Here is a 22,025-nt window from a genome sequence, read left to right as displayed (position 1 = left end):
GGGTTGAAAAGAGTGTGGGGAAACAGTAGAAGGAGGAGGTATGGGCGATGTAGTGGGTGCAAATGTTACTCGAAAAGAGAATAAAACATATCCTATTAAAAACATTATCATACTGAATAACATAAAAATGCACAATATTAAAAAGCTTTTCTTTGTCATCATTTTACATATCTTGGCTTTAAAGTTCATTGTTTTGGCAGGCCTCTCCATCTCGAAAAACTCCATCCTCTCTAAAGTGCTGCCCGCGATGGGAGGTTGTTTCTGCTAAGGAATGCTTCTGTCAGTCTAGGGCAACTCCCTTGGACCAACCAGAACTGTCGACCTAACGTCGTCAGCTGCACCGCAAAGACTTTGGGCAATCGCGGCCCTTGCAGCGGAACCCGGATGGCGGTTCGAAAAACAAAAATAAGCAAGTTTCTCAGATGGGAGAGCTGCACTTTCAAAAATAGCAAAAAGGAAAATTTTATTTATTTGTCCATAGGTCTCGGTCTCAAATTATAACGTTTTCTCCCAGGTACTGTTTGGTCTTGGAAAAGGAGTTCAGGTTCTGTAGTGTCCAATCGATTTTTATTTGTCCATAGGTCTTGGTCTCAAATTATAGCGCTTTTTTCCCAAGTACTGTCGGATCCTGAAACAGGAGTTCAGGCTCTGTAGTGTTCAATCGCTTTGACGGTGATACAGCTGGTTGCACAATATTGTCACTCTCCTTTTCAGTAAGTGTTCCTTTTACACGTGCATCACTGAAAGGCAGAAAACGTGGCACAGTTTCAGTTTCTGAGTCGGCGACACCCTTCTGGACCCACTGGTCGTACGGCAGAGGTAATGGTACCCTTTTACAATGGACCCCGTGGATCCAGTGCTTCTTCCCTTCCACTCGAACAGCTGATCTTGTGGAAAGAAGGACGAGGTGCGGTCCGGTCCACCTGGGCTGGTCGTTCTTGGTTCGCTGGAAGTTCTTCACGAGAACCCAGGATCCAGGGTCGATGGGATGACCTGGAGTTTCAGAGACCGGAGGCAGGGTGTCATGGACCTGTTGATGTAAAGCACGCAATTTAGCTGTCAATTCGTACAGATAATCAAGCAAAACAGGGTGTTCGATTTCACTGAACTTTGTGGGCCTTGGCACTCCCCATATGTTGGCCGGGCGGCCAAAGACAATTTCATAGGGACTAAGGGCCAGATGTAGGTAGGCTTTTACCGGGTGGTAACGGCCGAATTCGGCCGTTACCACCCGGTAAAAGCAATTTGACATGTAGGTCCCTGTATTTTACAGACTCGGTAAATTTACCGATAGGTAAATTTACCGAGTATGTAAAATACCGAGTCGGTATCATTACGGATTCCGGTAAATTGGTATCTAGGTGGGACTCTTCTGAGTCCCACAAGCAGTACAAAATCGGTATTTTACCATCAAATACTACTTGATGGTAAAATACCGATTCTGGTGTGCATGCACATGTGTGCATGCACACCTATGCCATATGACAGGCAGACCTGCCCTTAGGGCAGGTATGCCTGCCACATGGCACCCGAGCCTCTTTTGGGGGTGCCAGAGGGTGTCAAAGTGACCCCCCCTGCACCCTTGTGACAGTCGGTATTTCCCGATTTGGTAAATACCGACCGGTAAATGCCCAATCAATCCTATGGGCTTCAAAGCCCATAGGAATGCATGGGCATTAACTGGTCGGTATTTACCGCATCGGAAATTACCGACTGTTTCCGATTCGGTAATTGCACATCTGCATTTACCTACATCTCGGTATTTTTATTTTCCGACCTCTGAAATACCGAGTCGGTATGACTCGGTATTTAAGAGGTCGGTAAATAAAATTTACCTACATCTGGCCCTAAGTTTCACTCGCGAATGCACAGTCATTCTGGTGGATAGGAGTGCTAAGGGTAGAGCATCAGGCCATTTAAGACCAGTGCTCGCTTGAATTTTGGCTAGTTTTAACTTAAGCGTGCCATTATAACATTCTACTAGTCCAGCTGATTGGGGGTGATTTGCAGCGTGAAACTTCTGTTGAATGCCTAGCCCTTCGCATACTTTCTTCAACACAACTCTTGACCACATTCTCTGCACACTTGGGAATTCCTGCATTTTGCCATACTGCAGCCAACAACTTGCAAATCCCTTTCACGCTGATGTAAGCCATTCCATGAGCCATTGTAACCACTGTAAGCACGTACGCATCGGGTAACAACCATCTCTGATGCTCTGACAATTCAACCCAACAACCATTTGCATCCATTCTACCCGTACTTTCTCTCCACATGTTCAACTGTTTCTCTGTAACCTCAGCTTGAATAGACTTTACACTCTCTATCGTGTCTTCACACATTCCAACATCACCAACCCATCTTGCAGGACCTGCAACATACATTCGGCTCATCACATTCCTTACAGTTTCTTTCGCGATTTCGTCAGCAAATGCATTACCACGACCAACATCATCAGTCACCTTCTTGTGAGCACTACATTTCACAATCGCAACTTGCAGGGGCAAAGTAAGTGACTCAAGAAGCTCATTCACCAACTGACCATGCTGAATCTTAGCTCCATGCGAAGTCAGGAACCCATGTTCTTTCCACAATCGTCCAAAACTGTGAGCCACTCCAAATGCATACTGACTGTCGGTATAGATAGTCACTTTCATTCCTTTTGACAACACACATGCTCTTGTAAGTGCAATCAATTCTGCTGCTTGGGCTGAATTATGTGAAATACTACAGCTTCAACAATTGTATGCAAAGTCGTGACATCATATGCTGCAGTCGTGTCACCATTCGGGAGCTTGAAGCATGAACCATCCACCCACAATGTACCATCACATTCAGCAAGAGGAGTGTCCTGGAGGTCTATTCTCCCTTTCGTTTCTTCTTCTGTTCTAAGAAAACAATCATGCTGTTCAGAAGCATCTAACTCCTCTACAATTGGCAACAATGTAGCTGGGTTGAGAGTGTTGCACCTTTTTATGTGCACATGACTTGCTAACAAGGTTAATTCGTAACCTGACAATCGAGCACTAGTTAAGTGCTGTGTCTTGGTTCTGTTTAACAATGTGTCCACTGCACGTGGAACCATCACAACTAGCGTGTTATTCATCACCAAACCAGCAGACTGTCGAATTGAAACAGCTGCTGCCGCTGTGGCTCTTAAACAACTTGGCAACGCTTTAGCTACCGGATCCAAAGTTGATGAAAAATACGCACATGGACGCTGCTTGTCTCCAAACAACTGTGTCAACACTGATAATGCGCAACCTTCTTTCTCATGGACATACAATGTAAAGGGCTTACTGTAGTTGGGGGTACCCAACACAGGAGCTGAACACAATGCTGTGCGCAATTCAGAAAAACTTTTCTGACACTCTTCAGACCAAGGAACGGGATTGGGTGTATCTTTACACGTTAATGCCACCAGAGGTTTGGCCAGTAAAGAAAAATTTGGAATCCAATGTTTACAGTACGATGTAATACCCAAGAAAGCACGCACTTCTCTCTGTGTTCTTGGCACACTCAATTTTGCTATTGCCTGAATTCTTTCTGGGGTCAGTTTCCTTCCCTCCTTCGATAAGAGATGACCTAAGTAGGTCACTTCTTGTCGACAATATTGCAATTTGGAAAGTGACACCTTGTGATGCAAATCACACAGATGACGCAATAATGACAACGTGGCTTTCTTACATATTTCCTCAGTATCTGCAGCAACAAGCAAATCATCAACGTACTGTACAAGAGTAGCACCTTCAGGTAAAACAATCATATCAAGCTGTGTCTTTAAAGCTTGGCTATATATTGATGGACTTTCACAGTAGCCCTGGGGAGCGCGTTTAAAGCGGAAGCTTCGTCCTCCTAAACTGAAGCCAAAAATTTCCCTGCTCTCCTCAGCAATCGGGATGCTGAAGAAAGCATTCTTCAAGTCAATCACCGAAAACCAGGTTGCAGAGGCTGGAATCATAGTCAATAGGGCAGTAATGTCAGGAACAACTGGAAATTGTGGCACAACTATTTTATTCACCTCTCTCAGATCAATCACAAATCTGTACACAGGTGGCTGGGAAGGGTCAGTTCGTTTCAAAACAGGCAGAACAGGACTATTGCAAACGTTGCCTCTTGTCTCTTCAATCACATCTTTTTCAATCAGATCGTAAACGATCGCTAACAACGCTTTTTCACCTTCACTAGATTTTATATTGGGGAATGCGTGGCATTTTAACATTGGCTTTCAATGTTACAACATATGGTGGTATTTCCAAAAGGCCCACATCATTAGGACCAGTAGCCCAAAGAATATCAGGAAGAAACGACAATTCTGTTGGAAGTTTATCCCTTGATAAATACATTGGAGAAACCACTTTCTTACCCAGTGTAAGTTGTACTCCCGAAGGAGAACAGTACAAAGTCGCATACAATCTTTTTAGCAGATCCAATCCCAACAAGTTTTCACCACAACCTGTTGTCAGAATAAGGGGTGCTTCTAATTCACAAGGACCAACAGAAAGAGACAAAGGGTCAGAAATCGGATTCCTAACCGGGGCGCCAGAAAAACCCACAGGAACATTCATTTCGCCAGACAAAGGTGCGCCAGGGAGTTTGGAGTGCATAATAGAACTCTTTGTAGCACCAGTATCCAACAGAAAAGGCTCTGACACACCTGATGTAATCACCTCAACGTATGGTCCACTCTGATCTACTGGAACTGAAACCACTCCCTCTCTTTGTCTATGGCTGTCCTAGCAATCATTACCTTCCATATGCTCATCTTCTGCATAGTAATCATCAGCATAGTACTGAGCTGTCCTACCAGATGCGTTATTCTGTTGATCGAACCTATTCATCGAGTTCTGAGGCGGAAGGGAACGAGCGTTCTGGGGGAAATTTCCACGTCCTCTACCTCTAGGTGCTTGTTGAACACCTCGACCTCTTGAGCCAGAAACACCATTTGCGCGCTGTAACAAGACAGGGCAACTATATTTGAAATGACCCTCCTCCTTGCAATATGAACACTGATTGGGGCCTACAGGGACACGTGGTTGAGTATACTCGACTCTTTGCGAGTTCCTCTGATACTGTTGAGGCTGCTGATAATTATTCTGATAGTTACTCTGACCACCATTATTCTGGCCACCACCACCACGTGGCGGATACGCTTGCTGTAACAGAACCTTCGTTTTCAACTCTTTAGTTTTCTTTTCTGCTCTATCTTTCTCATCTTTGTCTCTATTTTCGTAGTACTGTGCAGTCCAATATCTGTGCTGAAGAGGAAACTGCCCAAGAACTCTCTGAATCTTTCAACTTTTTACACAACTCGGGAAGAAGATTGTGCACAAATTTATCGACGAACAATCGCTGACCACCTTCTGTGCTCATATCTTGACCACTGTGGTCGACAAACGTTTCTTCAAACCTGGTGAACAAATCTGACACTGTTTCATCTTTCTTCTGCTTACATGCAGACAATTTGTCCCAATGCACACGCATCGCAGGCATTAAAGTTTTCATGTACTCAATTATCCTACCAGGGAGATCTGCTACTAAAGGTTCAGGTTTAGCACCACCAATTTGACAGCTGAGCTCTCGCAACCACAAACAGAGTTCCACAATTCAGTAAAATGTTAAGTAGAGAAAACACAAAATAACATAGAAGCAGATCCTTTGGTGTGAGTCTTGTCCCAGCAGGGTGGAGTTTATTGGGTCCAGACTTGAGGAATAACAGTAAGCCGACACGTGTTTCGTCGTGTGCCGTAGAGTCAACACGACTCTTCAGGGCTTAGACTCCAACCCAAAAGTTGGGTCGAGTGAGGTCTGGGCCTTATAGCGGTATTCCACGTAGGTGGACTAGAAAGATGCTATATAACACAGGGGTTACTGTGCATCTATTATCTCTGGTTGCAAAGGGATGAAATGTCCTGTGGACCTGTATATGAAATCACGTATCGTTGGACTAGTAGCTTCTATTCCTGAGATGTGTCTGAGACTTCCTGGTTAAGAGTCTCTGAATCACGTTGTGTGAAAAGTGTATACCGGGAGGGGATCCATAAAGTTGAAGACCAAGGTAAACGGGTATGTTTCCTGGTTCGCGGTAAGCTAATATTCGGTATCCCTCCTCCGTAGGTTCCCGGTGGCCGTCTGCCATGAACTCCAAAATTCCCTCTGATAGTTTACTAGCACCACCAATTTGTAGGGCATCTGCAGCAGTAATATTAGCCGATGAGTCACCTAATTCCTGATCATGATCTGTATGACGAATCTTTCCCCATAAAGGCTGTGGAACAACATTCCCAAATAACATGTCTATGTCGGCTAAATTCATAATGCATGAACCTGCAGTCTGCGACAATTCCTTGTAATACCCTGCAGGATTCTTACGGGGATCAGGCAATGTCTGTTTAAGGGCCAAAACTTCAGCTCGCTTCCATGGGACATGTACCCACACACGCTGAAAATGAGGCTGAATAGGTGGGTTAGCTTGTAGGTCCCCTTCCCTCCATTGTGGGGGAACTTCTCTCATGGGATATTGTCTTCCCTTCTTCTTAACAGAAGAATCAGACTCAAACAACGACTTAGAAACACCTTCAGTCCTAAGTGACAACAACGTTGCAACTGCTTTCTTAACATCTGAACCCACAATCGCGCCTTTTGAAAACTCGAACCGTACATGGCTCAACTCAGGAGGATTAGAGTCCAAATCATTTTCCTCTAAATCTTCACATAGAAAAACACACATTTTCTCAAAAACGTATCTCTGCTTCGATGTTTCCCACTGGGTGAAGACATCCATAACACATTCTAAATCATATTTTTCTGGATCAGTAACCCATTTATGTGCCAAACAATCCAACGTTTCCTTCTCCCTAGAATCAGGCAGTTGACTACGCAACTGCTTGCGCTCTGTGTCAGGAGTTACACTAATTGCACCAAAGAAAGGATACAGAATACTAGTAACAGTACTAGCCACTCTCTGACGAACAGAAGGAGAAGTCGATGAAAAGACAAGAGGGAAGGCAGAGTGAGACGAGGTAGATGCAGAGGCAGTGTCAGGAGAAGTACCAGGAGTGGTAGTCGATATAGTAGTCAAAGTTGTAGGAAGTATAGGAAGAGCAGATGTTAAAGCCGGTGGCCCTTGAGGAGGCTGCACCGGAGGAGCAGGAGCCAGCTGAAGAGTAGCTGGTGGGTGCTGTGGAGGAGCAGGAGGTAATGCAACCACAGGTTGCGCAGCTAAAGGTTGCGGAGGTGCCGTAGCATTTTGCGCATAGGGGGGTGGCGAACTTAACAAATGGGCCATTAACGGATCTTTTTCAAGCTCTTTTGCTGCATCTTGCTGAAGAGGTGGCGAAACTGGATAGCATTTATCAATGACCATTTTACGTTGCCTGTGCAACTGCTCACTCATCTGTTCTTCTTCATTATCTTTAAGCTGCATAGCAGCTTGCATTATCGAAATACCCCTTTCCCTCTTATTTTTCTTCGCTAATTTAATTTCCTTCTGTTTGGCTTCCTTACGCCATAGGCGGAAAGAGTCAAACATCGCCCGCCGGGCTTTCTTCTTAAAAAGTTTAACTTCAAGGCTATCTAAGATTTCCGTGTCAAAGCTACCATATTGGGGCCATTTTAAAACACCATCTTTTCTGGTGTATTTGATCCACACTTCATTGTATTTGATGGGGCCTACTCCATGTTTCACATACAGTTCATAAGTTGGAGTTCCAACCGGAGGAACCGGACATGAGTCCTCCAATCGTGAATCCCTATTACTACAACCAAGACAAAACAAATTTCCAAGTCTGCTAAGACCAGGCATCTTCGCTCTCTAGTCTAGCTCCAAACTTCAAATATAATCGATTACAATATTCTCGTGAATACACGAGTCCTTCGGCTTTGGCACTTGCAAGTTCCAAACAAAGTGATCCCAAAGGATACCCAAAACTAAGAACCAACTAAGGACTGGGAGACGCTCCACTTATACTTAACTGAGATATCGATGACGTCACCAGAAGACTCGTCTTAGCGTTTCGCTCTACCAAACTTCAAGGGTCCAAATCAGGGCGATAGCCAGGGCAGCAGTCCTTTGTAGCCGTCGGGAAGCGGGGAACCTCGCAGCAAAGACTTTCGGACCACGTCGACATGCAGGGGTCGTTGAAGTGGTTGGCCTTCCTCCAGAATTTTCACACGAAGCTCCTCACGAACCTCTGGCTGGACCGGTACCGCTGGTATCGCCCCACGTTGGGCGCCAACTGAGGTACTGGGTTTTTCAGAACCGGTACCGAACAGGTAACCCAGCGGTGTCAGGGTACACCCAAAGACCTCGAGTACTTTCCTGATTCAGACCACAGAAACTCAGAGTCTTCTAGGTGAAGTCAAGGATCGATTTTATTGGCTGCAACCAAGTAACAGGCGTCCTAGAAGTACAACAACACGGGATGTATATTCTCAGGAGACTGCTCAATCTTACAAAGCCAGGCTTCTCTTTTTATACAAAATATTGTGCTTCAGGCAAACATTCTTGGATTTAAAGTATACCATTCGCATATTTTCACTACAAAGAAAAAGCAGAGTCATGATGACAAGCCCACATTTCAGTTTGTCCAGCCCACAACAAATTACCCGGCAAGGCCCAACATTTCCATCAGATATCGGTGGACCCCCAATAAAAACGGGCACCTCCCCATCATAAAGCAAGTGAGAGAGAAAAGAGCAGGGACAGGTGTGAGCAAGATTCGGCAGGGTGTGTGTGCGATGAAAAGGGTTTATGGCCTGTTGTGCCTTGATGCTATCTCGTTCGGCCACTGGGAGAGGAACTGACCAAACAGGTTTGGCCTGGGGCAGTGGTTCCAGCTTGCCCAGGTCACAGAAAAGTCAATTAAGGTGTACGTGTCCTTTGGAATCGAATTTGACTGAATTTGTCTGCCTATGTGAGGGCAACTCACAAAATGGCTGCCATACACAAAATGGAAGCCCAGGGTTCAGAACGCAAATGACGATTTCGAGGTGAAATCGTCACTCGAATATGACGAAAATGCTTGTACATAGTGTACTAGCCATTCTCGGTCTTTTGATATAAAAATCGTCATGCTATGATGAAGTTTAATTCTCGAGTCCAGAATTTTCAGAACTACAGTTGAGCTGTGCCCAGTTCAGTCTAAATCCTTTGTTAGGGTTCAAATGGATTAGGCGTTTATCACTACACCCCATTTTTGGTTTTAAATTAAATAAGGCAGTACATGAATAATGATCGCTTGCACAGTTGTGTTTGACCTCGAAATCCTGGACAAAAGTGGTGAAATTCTTTGTCATTAGCATGAAATCAATGAAGCTAGTCCTACCACCACCAGTAAAGGTTGCGTAAGGCGTGAGATGGTTGCAATCATAATTGGTTATAAAACGTAGGTAATTTGCCACAAGAATAGAATTTAGGGTTTCGCCCTGCGGAGAGTAAATGAAATGAGTCAGCGGCTTACCCTCATTGTCTTCCAACCCACAAACACGATGAGAGTAGAACTTACAGATTGTATAATGAAAGTCCCCAACCTATAAAATACATAGTGGTTACCACTTCATAGTGGCTTGGGTCATATCCATTTGCAAAGACTCTATTAATTGACAGTTGCCTTTGTCAAAAATGTTATGGTACCAATTTACCAATCGTATTTTAACCTTGGCCAAACCCAAAATCGTTAATAATTGGTACCAATGGGATACACCTCTACATTTGGCTATAATAGGTCTATATTTTACCACAATAAGCACCACAATACCACCCTTGGCTCTCCCTGATGGGGATGGAATTGCAGGGACTAAGAAAGAGTGGTAGCCATCAATAAAAATGTAATCTAAAGACTTAGGGCACGATGTAGGTGGCTCATTACTGGTAGGCAAACCCATAATTCGGTAAATTTCCGGCTTACCGACCGGTATTGAGCAATTTCCAATGTAGGTGATGATTCGGTAAATACAGAATCGATATTTACCGATTCTGTATTTACCGAATCATTATTTACCGAATCGGTAGATGGTATGTAGGAAGCACATTTAAGAGTGCTTATGTGCTTTAAGGATCAGTTACTTACCACCAACTACAAGTTGGTGGTAAATATCGAAAACCTTTAAAAAATCAATTTTGTGCTTTTTTAACTGTGCCATGTGGCAGACATACATGCCCTTAGGGCATGTATGTGTGCCACATGTGCACACATGCACGATTCAGGGGTGCAAAAGGGTGTCAGTGTGACACCCTGCCACCCTTGAATGTGTTCACCCTATTACCGAATCGGTATTTACCGATTCGGTAATTCCCATTCATTCCTATGGGCCCCGATTCTTAAATACGGAATATTGCCGATTCTGTAATATTTACAGAATTTTTTGCTACATACCATTTACCGATTCTGAAATACCGAATAGGTAAAATGCAGTATTTTAGAATCGGTCAAATGGCAATTACCTACATATGGTCCCAGGTTTCTTGTAAACATAAGGGATCAAAGACTTTAATGAAACCTAATCAGTCCTCATTCCCTAGTTTGGAGCAATTTCCCTACATGTTCCATGATGGGATTTTAAAGTCATAGCAACATTTTCCTGCTCAGCTAGTCACTGAACTATATTAGCGGGGACCTCAAACGTACCATTGTTTAGACAAACTGATTTTTCGGGTGTGTTTACCTCCTCACATGTCTTACCCCACTGAATCTTAGATAAGTTAATTAGACCTCCATCGCCTGGCTGATTGGGCCTAGTCTAACCACTGTTTATTTATTATGGCATTCAAAAGGCTGCCACCTCTCTTATAATTAAATACTGGCTATTTATTTACATTGATTGCCTTTGGTCGACACCTGCAGTAGAGGTGTAAAACAGCACATGGTGTAGAGCACAGATTAGCCTCCTAGAATAGTTATCTCGTTCCATCACCTCACCCTCAGCTGTGCTAAATACTCTTCTTGAAACCTAAAAAACCAAATATCAGACATCTAGAACATTGTCAATACACCCAATCCGTTCAGTTCGGTGTTTACATTATTAGATTAGCAACAGCAGAAAAGTGCAATAAAAACAAAACATCAATACATTCATGACCATAAATACACCTCTGCTAAAAATGTAGCTAAATTGCAACATACGTTAATATTGTCTAAAACTTGCAAATATAAAAGAGCTGGTCTTGCATGCTGAAAATTCAAAGGTACGAGTAACGGACGGATATAGCTCTGTCACAGACCGGCCCATTTAAGGCAAATTAAACAATGTGCAAAGTGTCTACTGCAGAGGACGCAGCGCATGTGCACATGAGGAGTCTGATTGCTTATGCCACCCTGCTAGTAATTAAACATATTCAGACAAAAGTATGTTAGAAACCTGTGCATAACCAGCATATCCAATGCTAAGTTCAGTTCGATTTTTTCCATAGATTTCACCATAACATAATCTGTATAGCAATGTTTGTGCTGAGAGTCTAAGGTTCTAGATTCTTGGGTATATATCGTAAATGCTCTCTTGACCTATATGATATCTGATTTCAAAATTAGCTCTGGTGAATTATAAAGATGTGGTTTACTCAAATTTGTTTATATAACTCAACCAAGGTATGCACATGCCATAATCCATTTTCAGACAATCTTTCAGCGCTCCGTCCATCATCTCCTTGTGTTTGCTTTGTTTGCACTAATTTGACAGGGTATGCCTAGACATGGATCCCTTGCTAGATTTGCCACTGGATTCAAGCTAGCCGCACTGATGAAGGGTGTAACCCAGAAACCGGTCCGAGGATGCTTGTTTCCCGTTCTGGGAAGGCCTGGCTTGGCAGTCGGATGGACTGTTCCCATAAGGTACAGGGGTAATGTTAATGTTAAGGGGGATTTATAGAGCGCATGGCTACCCAAAGGCTTCCCATCGCTAAGGGGTGAACTGATGAAATGACAGTGGCAGAACAGGCACTTAATTGACCATGGTGAACAACCATGTTTTCAATTGTTTTCTGCATGTTGCCTTTGCAGATGTGAATCTCAACTCTCCCGGGAGTGAGATCCACAGCTTGGGCGCCAAGTGGGGAAAAGATCTCCCACCCCATGGGAACAGGTGCTCAGAGCCTGACCTCAAACTTCTTTTGGGAAGATATTGGTACACCAGCTTCCTAATGTTGCTGGGCCCTTTGTTATTTATAGCTCTGTGGGTTAAGCAAGGTACTTTGAACCTAATTATGGCCTAGATCGGAGGCCAGTGTAAGTTGCTGCGGTGAGCTGAAACTGATTCTTTCATTGGGATTTGATACAGGAATCTGACTGCAGTGGCCTGAACTACCTCTAACTTCCTGATCACATATATGGGTGCGCCTAAGAAGAGTGAATTCCTGTAATCCAGTCTTGAGCTGACCAAGGAATGTATGACCATTTTCCTTAGCTGTGCGGGGATAAGCATAAGGATCTTGCGCAGCATTCTTAGTAGCCTAAAACACATGCCTGCCACCTTCCGTGCCTGGGTCTCCATGGTCAGCTCATTGTCCTACCAAAAGCCAAGGTTCTTGATGGCCGTACTGAGGGCTTGTGCAGGCCCTAAGCAGCCGGGCCAGCTTGCTAGGGGCCAAGAAATCCCTACATTAACAAGGACCATAATTTTGGTCTTATCCCCCTACATTCTCAGACAGCTCTCAGACAGCTCCCTGTCATCCATTTATCTTCTTGTTCCAGACAAGGGGCCAGCTGACCTGACTCCCTGTTGGTCCTGGAATCTAATGATACCAGCAAATGGGTGTCGTCAGCGTATAACGTGACAGAGATTCCATATTCCTGTACTACATCAGACAACGGTTGCATGAAAACATTAAACAGTGTATGGCTTAATGACAATCCCTGTGGTACTCCACACTTTAACCTCTTCCTGTTCAACAGGACGTTATCCTCCTTGACTTGAAAGGACCTCTCCTCCAGGAAGGATTTCAGCCACTGCAATGCCTTGCCTTTAATGCCTGTTTCACTTATAGGTCGATTCCGATCCGGTAAAATGCGCTCCGAATCGTCGTACGGAGAGTTTTTCCCCCATACGAATCGTACCCGTAGACGTCCCGTACGTACGACGAAGTACGATCCGTACCAGGTGCCAAACTCCGTACGAGTCGTACAGGACTCCGTACGACTCAGATCTCCGTACGAGTTTCACTCGGAACCGGCTGTACGCGACATCACTACGGTTTGCGGCTGGTTTTTACGACCCAGCAAGTACGATTCGTGTCGGGTACGCGTCGTACGACCCTTTTCCTACGGGAGCCGAAAACAGTCGTAAACGCAGAGTTCGTGCCGAAACAGGTATGGAACGCCCCCCCCCGGGTACGGCACGTACCCCCCATGATCGCAGGGGTTCGCGCCGTACCCCTGTGATCATGCGGGGTACGTGCCGTATACCCAGCGTACATGGGGTATGCACCGTACCCCATGTACGCACGTACCCCATGTACGCTGGGGGTAAGGCACGTACCCCGCATGATCACAGGGGTTCGGCGCGTACCCCTGCGATCATGGGGGTACGCGCCGTACGGTGTGTAGGTGATCGTGCGCTTTTCCGTACGAATCGACGTGTACCGTACGAATCGCGCCCGGTTCGGCCGATCGGGATCGGAATCGTCCGGTCGTCTGGCGTCCGTACGAGTCGTACGTAAACGGCTCCGGATACAAATCGTACGGACGGGGATTTTACCGGATCGGAATCGACCCCTTAGTCTGTGTGCCAGCAGGTCATAATCGAATGTATCGAACACTGCACTTAGATCAAGCAAAAGTATTGCAGCAGAACCCCACCGATCAAAAGTCATTTTTAATTCTTTGATTACCGCTAGTAGGGCAGATTCCATACTATGCTGTCGGCGGAATCCCATCTGTTTGGGGTGTAGCAGGCAATGATCTTCTAGGAACTGTGACACCATTTTGTTGACATGCCTCTCCAAAATCTTGCTATTAAATGGAAGCAATGATATTGGACGAACATTTTCTGGTAAGGCTACATCCACATTTGGTTTCTCTAGCAGCGGTTTCACTATTGCTTGCTTCCAAGTGACAAGGACTCTGCCTTTTGAAGATTGACATTTAGCATGTCAACTAATGTGGGCAGGAGGACCTCCAAGGCCTTAGCAAGAATTGTAGTACTGAAAATTCTGGACTCGAGAATTTTACTTCATCATAGCATGACGATTTTTATATCAAAAGACCGAGAATGGCTAGTACACTATGTACAAGCATTTTCGTCATATTCGAGTGACGTTTTCACCTCGAAATCGTCATTTTCGTCTTGAACCCTTGGCTTCCATTTTGTGTACGGCAGCCATTTTGTGAGTTGCCCTCACATAGGCAGCGAATTAAGCCAAATTCGATTCCAAAGGACACGTACACCTTAATTGACTTTCCTGTGACCTGGGCAAGTTGGAACCATTGCCCCAGGCCGAACCTGTTTGGTCAGTTCCTCTCCCAGTGGCCGAACGAGATAGCATCAAGGCACAACAGGCCGTAAACCCTTTTCATCGCACACACACCCTGCCGAATCTTGCGCACACCTGGCCCTGCTCTTTTCTCTTCACTTGCTTTATGATGGAGAGGTGCCTGTTTTTATTGGGGGTCCACCGGTATCTGATTGAAATGTTGGGCCTTGCCGGGTAATTTGTTGTGGGCTGGACAAACTGAACTATGGCCTTTTCATCATGACTCTGCTTTTTCTTTGTAATGGGAACATGTCTATGGTATACTAAAATTCGAAGAATGTTTGCCTAAAGCACAATATTTATAAAAAGAGAAGCCTGACTTTGTAATTTTGAGCAGTCTCCTGAGAACATACATCCCGTGTTGTTGTACTTCTAGGACGCCTGTTACTTTGGTTGCAGCCAATAAAATCGATCCTTGACTTCACCTAGAAGACTCTGAGTTTCTGTGGTCTGAATCAGGAAAGTACTCGAGGTCTTTGGGTGTGTTCCCTGACACCACTGGGTTACCTATTCGGTACCGGTTCGGAAAAACCCAGTACCTCAGTTGGCGCCCAACGCGGGGCGATACCAGCGGTACCGGCCCAGCCCGAGGTTCGTGAGGAGCTTCGTGTGAAAATCCTTGAGGAAGGCCAACCACTTCAACGACCCCTGCATGTCGACGTGGTCCGAAAGTCTTTGCTGCGAGGTTCCCCGCTTCCCGACGGCTACAAAGGACTGCTGCCCTGGCTATCGCCCTGATTTGGACCCTTGAAGTTTGGTAGAGCGAAACGCTAAGACGAGTCTTCTGGTGACGTCATCGATATCTCAGTTAAGTATAAGTGAAGCGTCTCCCAGTCATTAGTTGGTTCTTAGTATTGGGTATCCTTCGGGATCTTTATTTGGAACTTGCAAGTGCCAAAGCCGAAGGACTCGTGTATTCACGAGAAATATCGTAATTGATAATCCTTTGAAGTTTGGAGCTAGACTAGAGAGCGAAGATGCCTGGTCTTAGCAGACTTGGAAATTTGTTTTGTCTTGGTTGTAATAATAGGGACTCCCGATTGGAGGACTCGTGTCCGTTTCCTCCAGTTGGAACTCCAACTTATGAACTGTATGTGAAACATGGAGTAGGCCCTATCACATATAATGAACTGTGGATCAAATACACCAGAAACTATGGTGTTTTAAAATGGCCCCAATACGGTAGTTTTGACACGGAAATCTTAGATAATCTTGAAGTTAAACTTTTTAAGAAGAAAGCCCGGCCGGCAGTGTTTGACTCTTTCCGCCTATGGCGTAAGGAGGCCAAACAGAAGGAAATTAAATTAGCGAAGAAAAATAAGAGAGAAAGGGGTATCTTGATAATGCAAGCTGCTATGCAGTATAAAGACAATGAAGAAGAACAGATGAGTGAGCAGTTGCACAGGCAACGTAAAATGGTAATAGATAAATGTTATCCAGTTTTTCCGCCTCTTCAGCAAGATGCAGCAAAAGAGCTTGAAAAAGATCTGTTAATATCGCATTTGTTAAGTTCGCCACCCCCCTATGCGCAGAATGCTACGGCACCTCCGCAACCTTTAGCTGCGCAACCCGTGGTTGCATTGCTTCCTGCTCCTCCACAGCACCCACCAGCTGTTCTTCAGCTGGCTCCTGCTCCTTCGGTACAGCCTCCTCAAGGCCCACTGATCACATCTGCTCCACCTGTGCTTTCTACGACTTTGCCTAGTGCACCTTCTATTTCTCCTAATGCTCCCTCTGCTATTGCCTCTGCTCCTGCCTTATCTCACCCTATTTTTCCACCCGTTCTTCCGTCAGTTTCCCCTTCCGTTCGACAGAGAATGGCCAACACTGTTACTAATCTTTTTTCACCTTTCTTCGGGTCGCCTAATACGACCCCTAACACGGAACGAAGACAGTTGCGGAGTCAACTGCCTGACTTTCGAGAGAGAGATTTACTGAACCGTTTAGCGCATAAATGGGTTATGGACGCTGTAAGATATGATGTAGAGTCTGTCATGGAAGTCTTCCGTCAATGGGAAGCACCGAAGCAGAGATATGTTTTTGAACAAATGTGTGTTTTTCTCTGCGAAGATTTGGAAGACAACGATCTGGAATACAACCCGCCCGAGTTGTGTCGTGTGCGGTTCGACTTCGCAGAGGGCATGATCGTAGGTCCCGGTGTCGAGAAAGCGGTGGAGACATTGTTGTCGTATCGGAGTAATGGGGGCACTTCTCGATCACTATTTGAGCGTGACGCATCCGGTAGGAAAAAGGCGCGACAGTACCCCATGAGAGAAGTTCCCCCACAGTGGAGGGAAGGGGATCTACAAGCTAACCCACCTACTCAGCCTCATTTTCAGCGTGTGTGGGTACATGTCCCATGGAAGCGAGCTGAAGTTTTGGCCCTTAAACAGACATTGCCTGATCCCCGTAAAAATCCTGCAGGGTATTACAAAGAGTTGTCACAGACTGCTGGGTCATGTATCATGAATTTAGCCGATATCGATATGTTATTTGGGAATGTTGTTCCACAGCCTTTATGGGGAAAGATTTGTCATACACATCATGATCAGGAGTTGGGTGACTCATGGGCTAATATTGCTGCTGCAGATGCCCTACAAATTGGTGGTGCTAAACCTGAGCCTTTAGTAGCAGATCTCCCTGGTAGGATAATTGAGTACATGAAAACGATAATGCCTGCAATACGTGTAAATTGGGATAAGTTGTCTGCATGTAAGCAGAAGAAAGACGAAACGGTGTCAGATTTCTTCACCAGGTTTGAGGAAACATTTGTCGACCACAGTGGTCAAGATATGAGCACAGAAGGTGGTCAGCGTTTGTTCGTCGATAAATTCATGCACAATCTGCTTCCCGAGTTGTGTAAAAAATTGAAGGATTCAGAGAGTTCTTGGGCAGTTTCCTCTTCAGCACAAATATTGGCTACTGCACAATATTATGAAAATCTAGACAAAGACGAGAAAGATAGAGCAGAAAAGAAAACTAAAGAGTTGAAAACGAAGGTTTTGTTACAGCAAGCGTATCCGCCACGTGGTGGTGGTGGCCAGAATAATGGTGGTCAGAATAACTATCAGAGTAATTATCAGCAGCCTCAACAGTATCAGAGGAACTCGCAAAGAGTCGAGTATACTCAGCCACGTGTCCCTGTAGGTCCCAACCAGTGTTCATATTGTAAGGAAGAGGGTCATTTCAAGAATAGTTGCCCTATTCTGTTAGAGCGCGAATGGTGTTTCAAACACAAGAGGTAGAGGTGTTCAACAAGCGCCTAGAGTTAGAGGACGTGGAAACGTCCCCCAGAACGCACGTCCCCTTCCACCTCAAAATGCTGTGAATAGGTTCGATCAACAGAATAATGCATCTGGTAGGACAGCTCAGTACTATGCTGATGATTACTATACAGAAGATGATCATTGGGAAGGTAATGATTGCTAGGACAGCCATAGACAAAGAGAGGGAGTTGTTTCAGTTCCAATAGATCAGAGTGGATCATACATTGAGGTGATTACATCAGGTGTGTCAGAGCCTTTTCTGTTGGATACTGGTGCTACAAAGAGTTCTATTATGCACTCCAAACTCCCTGGTTCACCTTTGTCTGGCGAAATGAATGTTTCTGTAGGTTTTTCTGGCACCCCGGTTAGAAATCCGATTTCTGACCCTTTGTCTCTTTCTGTTGGTCCTTGTGAATTAGAAGCACCCCTTATTCTGACAACAGGCTGTGGTGAAAACTTGTTGGGATTGGACCTGTTAAAAAGATTGTATGCGACTTTGTACTGTTCTCCTTCCGGAGTACAACTCACACTGGTTAAGAAAGTGGTTCCCTCAATGTATTTGTCAAGGGATAAACTTCCAACAGAATTTTCGTTTCTTCCTGATATTCTTTGGGCTACTGGTCCTAATGATGTGGGCCTCTTATAAATACCACCATATGTTGTAACATTGAAAGCCAATGTTAAAATGCCACGAATTCCCCAATACAAAATATCTAGTGAAGGTGAAAAAGCTTTGCTAGCGATCGTTTACGATCTGATTGAAAAAGATGTGATTGAAGAGACTAGAGGCAACGTTTGCAATAGTCCTGTTCTGCCTGTTTTGAAACGAACTGATCCTTCCCAGCCACCTGTTTACAGATTTGTGATTGATCTTAGAGAGGTCAATAAGATTGTTGTGCCACAATTTCCAGTTGTCCCTGACATTACTGCCCTATTGACTATGATTCCAGCTTCTGCAACATGGTTTTCGGTGATTGACTTGAAGAATGCTTTCTTCAGCATCCCGATTGCTGAGGAGAGCAGGGATATTTTCGGCTTCAGTTTAGGAGGACGAAGCTTCCGCTTTAAACGAGCTCCACAGGGCTACTGTGAAAGTCCATCAATATATAGTCAAGCTTTAAAGACACAGCTTGATACGATTGTTTTACCTGAAGGTGCTACTCTTGTACAGTACGTTGATGATTTGCTTGTTGCTGCAGATACTGAGGAAATATGTAAGCAAGCCACGTTGTCATTGTTGCGCCATCTGTGTGATTTGCATCACAAGGTGTCACTTTCCAAATTGCAATATTGTCGACAAGAAGTGACCTACTTAGGTCATCTCTTATCGAAGGAGGGAAGGAAACTGACCCCAGAAAGAATTCAGGCAATAGCAAAATTGAGTGTGCCAAGAACACAGAGAGAAGTGCGTGCTTTCTTAGGCATTACATCGTACTGTAGACAGTGGATTCCATATTTTTCTTTATTGGCCAAACCCTTGGTGGCATTAACGTGTAAAGATACACCCAATCCCGTTCCATGGTCTGAAGAGTGTCAGAAAAGTTTTTCTGTATTGCGCACAGCATTATGTTCGGCTCCTGTGTTAGGTACCCCCAACTACAGTAAGCCCTTTACATTGTATGTCCACGAGAAAGAAGGCTGTGCATTGTCCGTATTGACACAGTTATTTGGAGACAAGCAGCGTCCATGTGCATATTTTTCGTCGACTTTGGATCCGGTAGCTAAAGCATTGCCCAGTTGTTTAAAAGCCACAGCGGCAGCAGCTGTTTCTATTCGACAGTCTGCTGGTCTAGTAATGAATAATACGCTAGTTGTGATGGTCCCACATGCAGAAGACATGTTGTTAAACAGAACCAAGACACAGCACTTAACTAGTGCTCGATTGTCAGGTTACGAATTAACATTGTTAGCGAGTCATGTGCATATAAAAAGATGCAACACCCTAAACCCAGCTACGTTGTTGCCAATTGTAGAGGAATTAGATGATTCAGAACAGCATGATTGCTTTCTTAGAACAGAAGAAGAAACGAAAGGGAGAATAGACCTCTAGGACACTCCTCTTGCTGAATGTGATGGTACATTGTGGGTGGATGGTTCATGTTTCAAGCTCCCGAATGGTGACACGACTGCAGCATATGCTGTCACGACTTTGCATACAATTGTTGAAGCTGCACGTATTCCACATAACTCAACTCAGGCAGCAGAATTAATTGCACTTACAAGAGCATGTGTGTTGTCAAAAGGAATGAAAGTGACTGTCTATACCGACAGCCAGTATGCATTTGGAGTGGCTCACAGTTTTGGACGATTGTGGAAAGATTGTGGGTTCCTGACTTCGCATGGAGCTAAGATTCAGCATGGTCAGTTGGTGAATGAGCTTCTTGAATCACTGACCTTGCCTCTGCAAGTGGCGATTGTGAAATGTAGTGCTCACAAGAACGTGACTGATGATGTTGGTCGTGGAAATGCATTTGCTGACGAAATCGCGAAAGAAACTGCAAGGAATGTGATGAGCCAAATGTATGTTGCAGGCCCTGCAAGATGGGTTGGTGATGTTGGACCGTGTGAAGACACGATAGAGAGTGTGAAGTCTATTCAAGCTGAGGCTACAGAGAAAGAGTTGAACATGTAGAGAGAAAGTACGGGTAGAATGGATGCAAATGGTTGTTGGGTTGAATTGTCAGAGCATCAGAGATGGTTGCTACCCGATGCGTACGTGCTTGCAGTGGTTACAATGGCTCATGGAATGGCTCACATCAGCGTGAAAGGGATTTGCAAGTTGTTGGCTCCAGTATGGCAAAATGCAGGAATTCCCAAGTGTGAAGAGAATGTCGTCAAGAATTGCATGGTGTGTCTGAAACACAATCCTGGTAGGGGAACCCCAACTCCAGCTGGTCATTTTGCACCTCCTACGTATCCCTTTGAGGTTTTGCAGCTAGATTTCATTCACATGGAGAGGTGCAACAACTTAAAATATGTACTCGTTGTTGTTTGTGCCTTCTCAAGATGGGTAGAAGCATATCCCCTAAAGGACAATACTGCCTTGTCCACAGCGAAAGCCCTTGTGAAAGAATTCTTCCCCAGATTTGAAATGCCTAGAATGGTCTGGACTGATAATAGGAGTGAATTTGTGGGTCGTGTGATGAAGAATGTATGTGAGGGGCTAGGCATTCAACAAAAATTCCACGCTGCAAATCACCCCCAATCAGCTGGACTAGTAGAATGTTACAATGGCACGCTTAAGTTAAAATTGGCCAAAATTCAAGCGAGCACAGGTCTTAAATGGCCTGATGCTCTACCCTTAGCACTCCTATCCACCAGAATGACTGTGCATTCGCGAGTGAAACTTAGTCCCTATGAAATAGTTTTCGGCCGCCCGTCCAACATATGGGGAGTGCCAAGGCCCACTAAGTTCAGTGAAATAGAACACCCTGTTTTGCTTGATTATCTGTACGAATTGACGGCTAAATTGCGTGTTTTACACCAACAGGTGCATGATACACTGCCTCAAGTCTCTGAAGCTCCAGGACATCAGATCGACCCTGGATCCTGGGTGCTGGTCAAGAACTTCCAGCGAACCAAAAACGACCAGCCCAGGTGGACCGGACCGCACCTCGTCCTTCTTTCCACAAGATCAGCTGTTCGAGTGGAGGGGAAGAAAAACTGGATCCACGGGATCCACTGCAAGCGGATCCCTCTGCCTCTGCCTTACGACCAGTGGGTCCAGAAGGGTGTCGCTGACTCAGAGACTGAAACCGTGCCACGTTTTCTGCCTTTCAGTGATGCACGTGTAAAAGGAACACTGACTGAACAAGAGAGTGACGAAATTTTGCAACCAGCAGTATCACCATCAAAGCGATTGAACACTACAGAGCCTGAACTCCTGTTTCAGGATCCGACAGTACTTGGGAAAAAAGCGCTATAATTTGAGACCAAGACCTATGGACAAATAAAAATCTTTTTTCCCTCCAAGTACTATTTTTGAAAGTGCAGCTCTCCCATCTGAGAAACGTGCTTATTTTTGTTTTTCGAACCGCCATCCGGGTTCCGCTGCTAGGGCCGCGATTGCCCAAAGTCTTTGGGGTGCAGCTGATGACGTTAGGTCGGCAGTTCTGGTTGGTCCAAGGGAGTTGCCCTAGACTGACAGAAGCATTCCTTAGCAGAATCAACCTACCATCGCGGGCAGCACTTTAGAGAGGATGGAGTTTTTCGAGATGGAGAGACCTGCCAAGGAAACGAACTTTAAACACAGATTATGTAAAATAATGACAAAGAAAAGCTTTTTGATATTGTGC

The sequence above is a fragment of the Lissotriton helveticus genome, chromosome 8 (genome assembly GCF_964261635.1).
Source record: "Lissotriton helveticus chromosome 8, aLisHel1.1, whole genome shotgun sequence".
NCBI classification, from domain to species: Eukaryota; Metazoa; Chordata; class Amphibia; order Caudata; family Salamandridae; genus Lissotriton; species Lissotriton helveticus.
Note: the sequence above shows the minus strand (reverse complement) of the source record.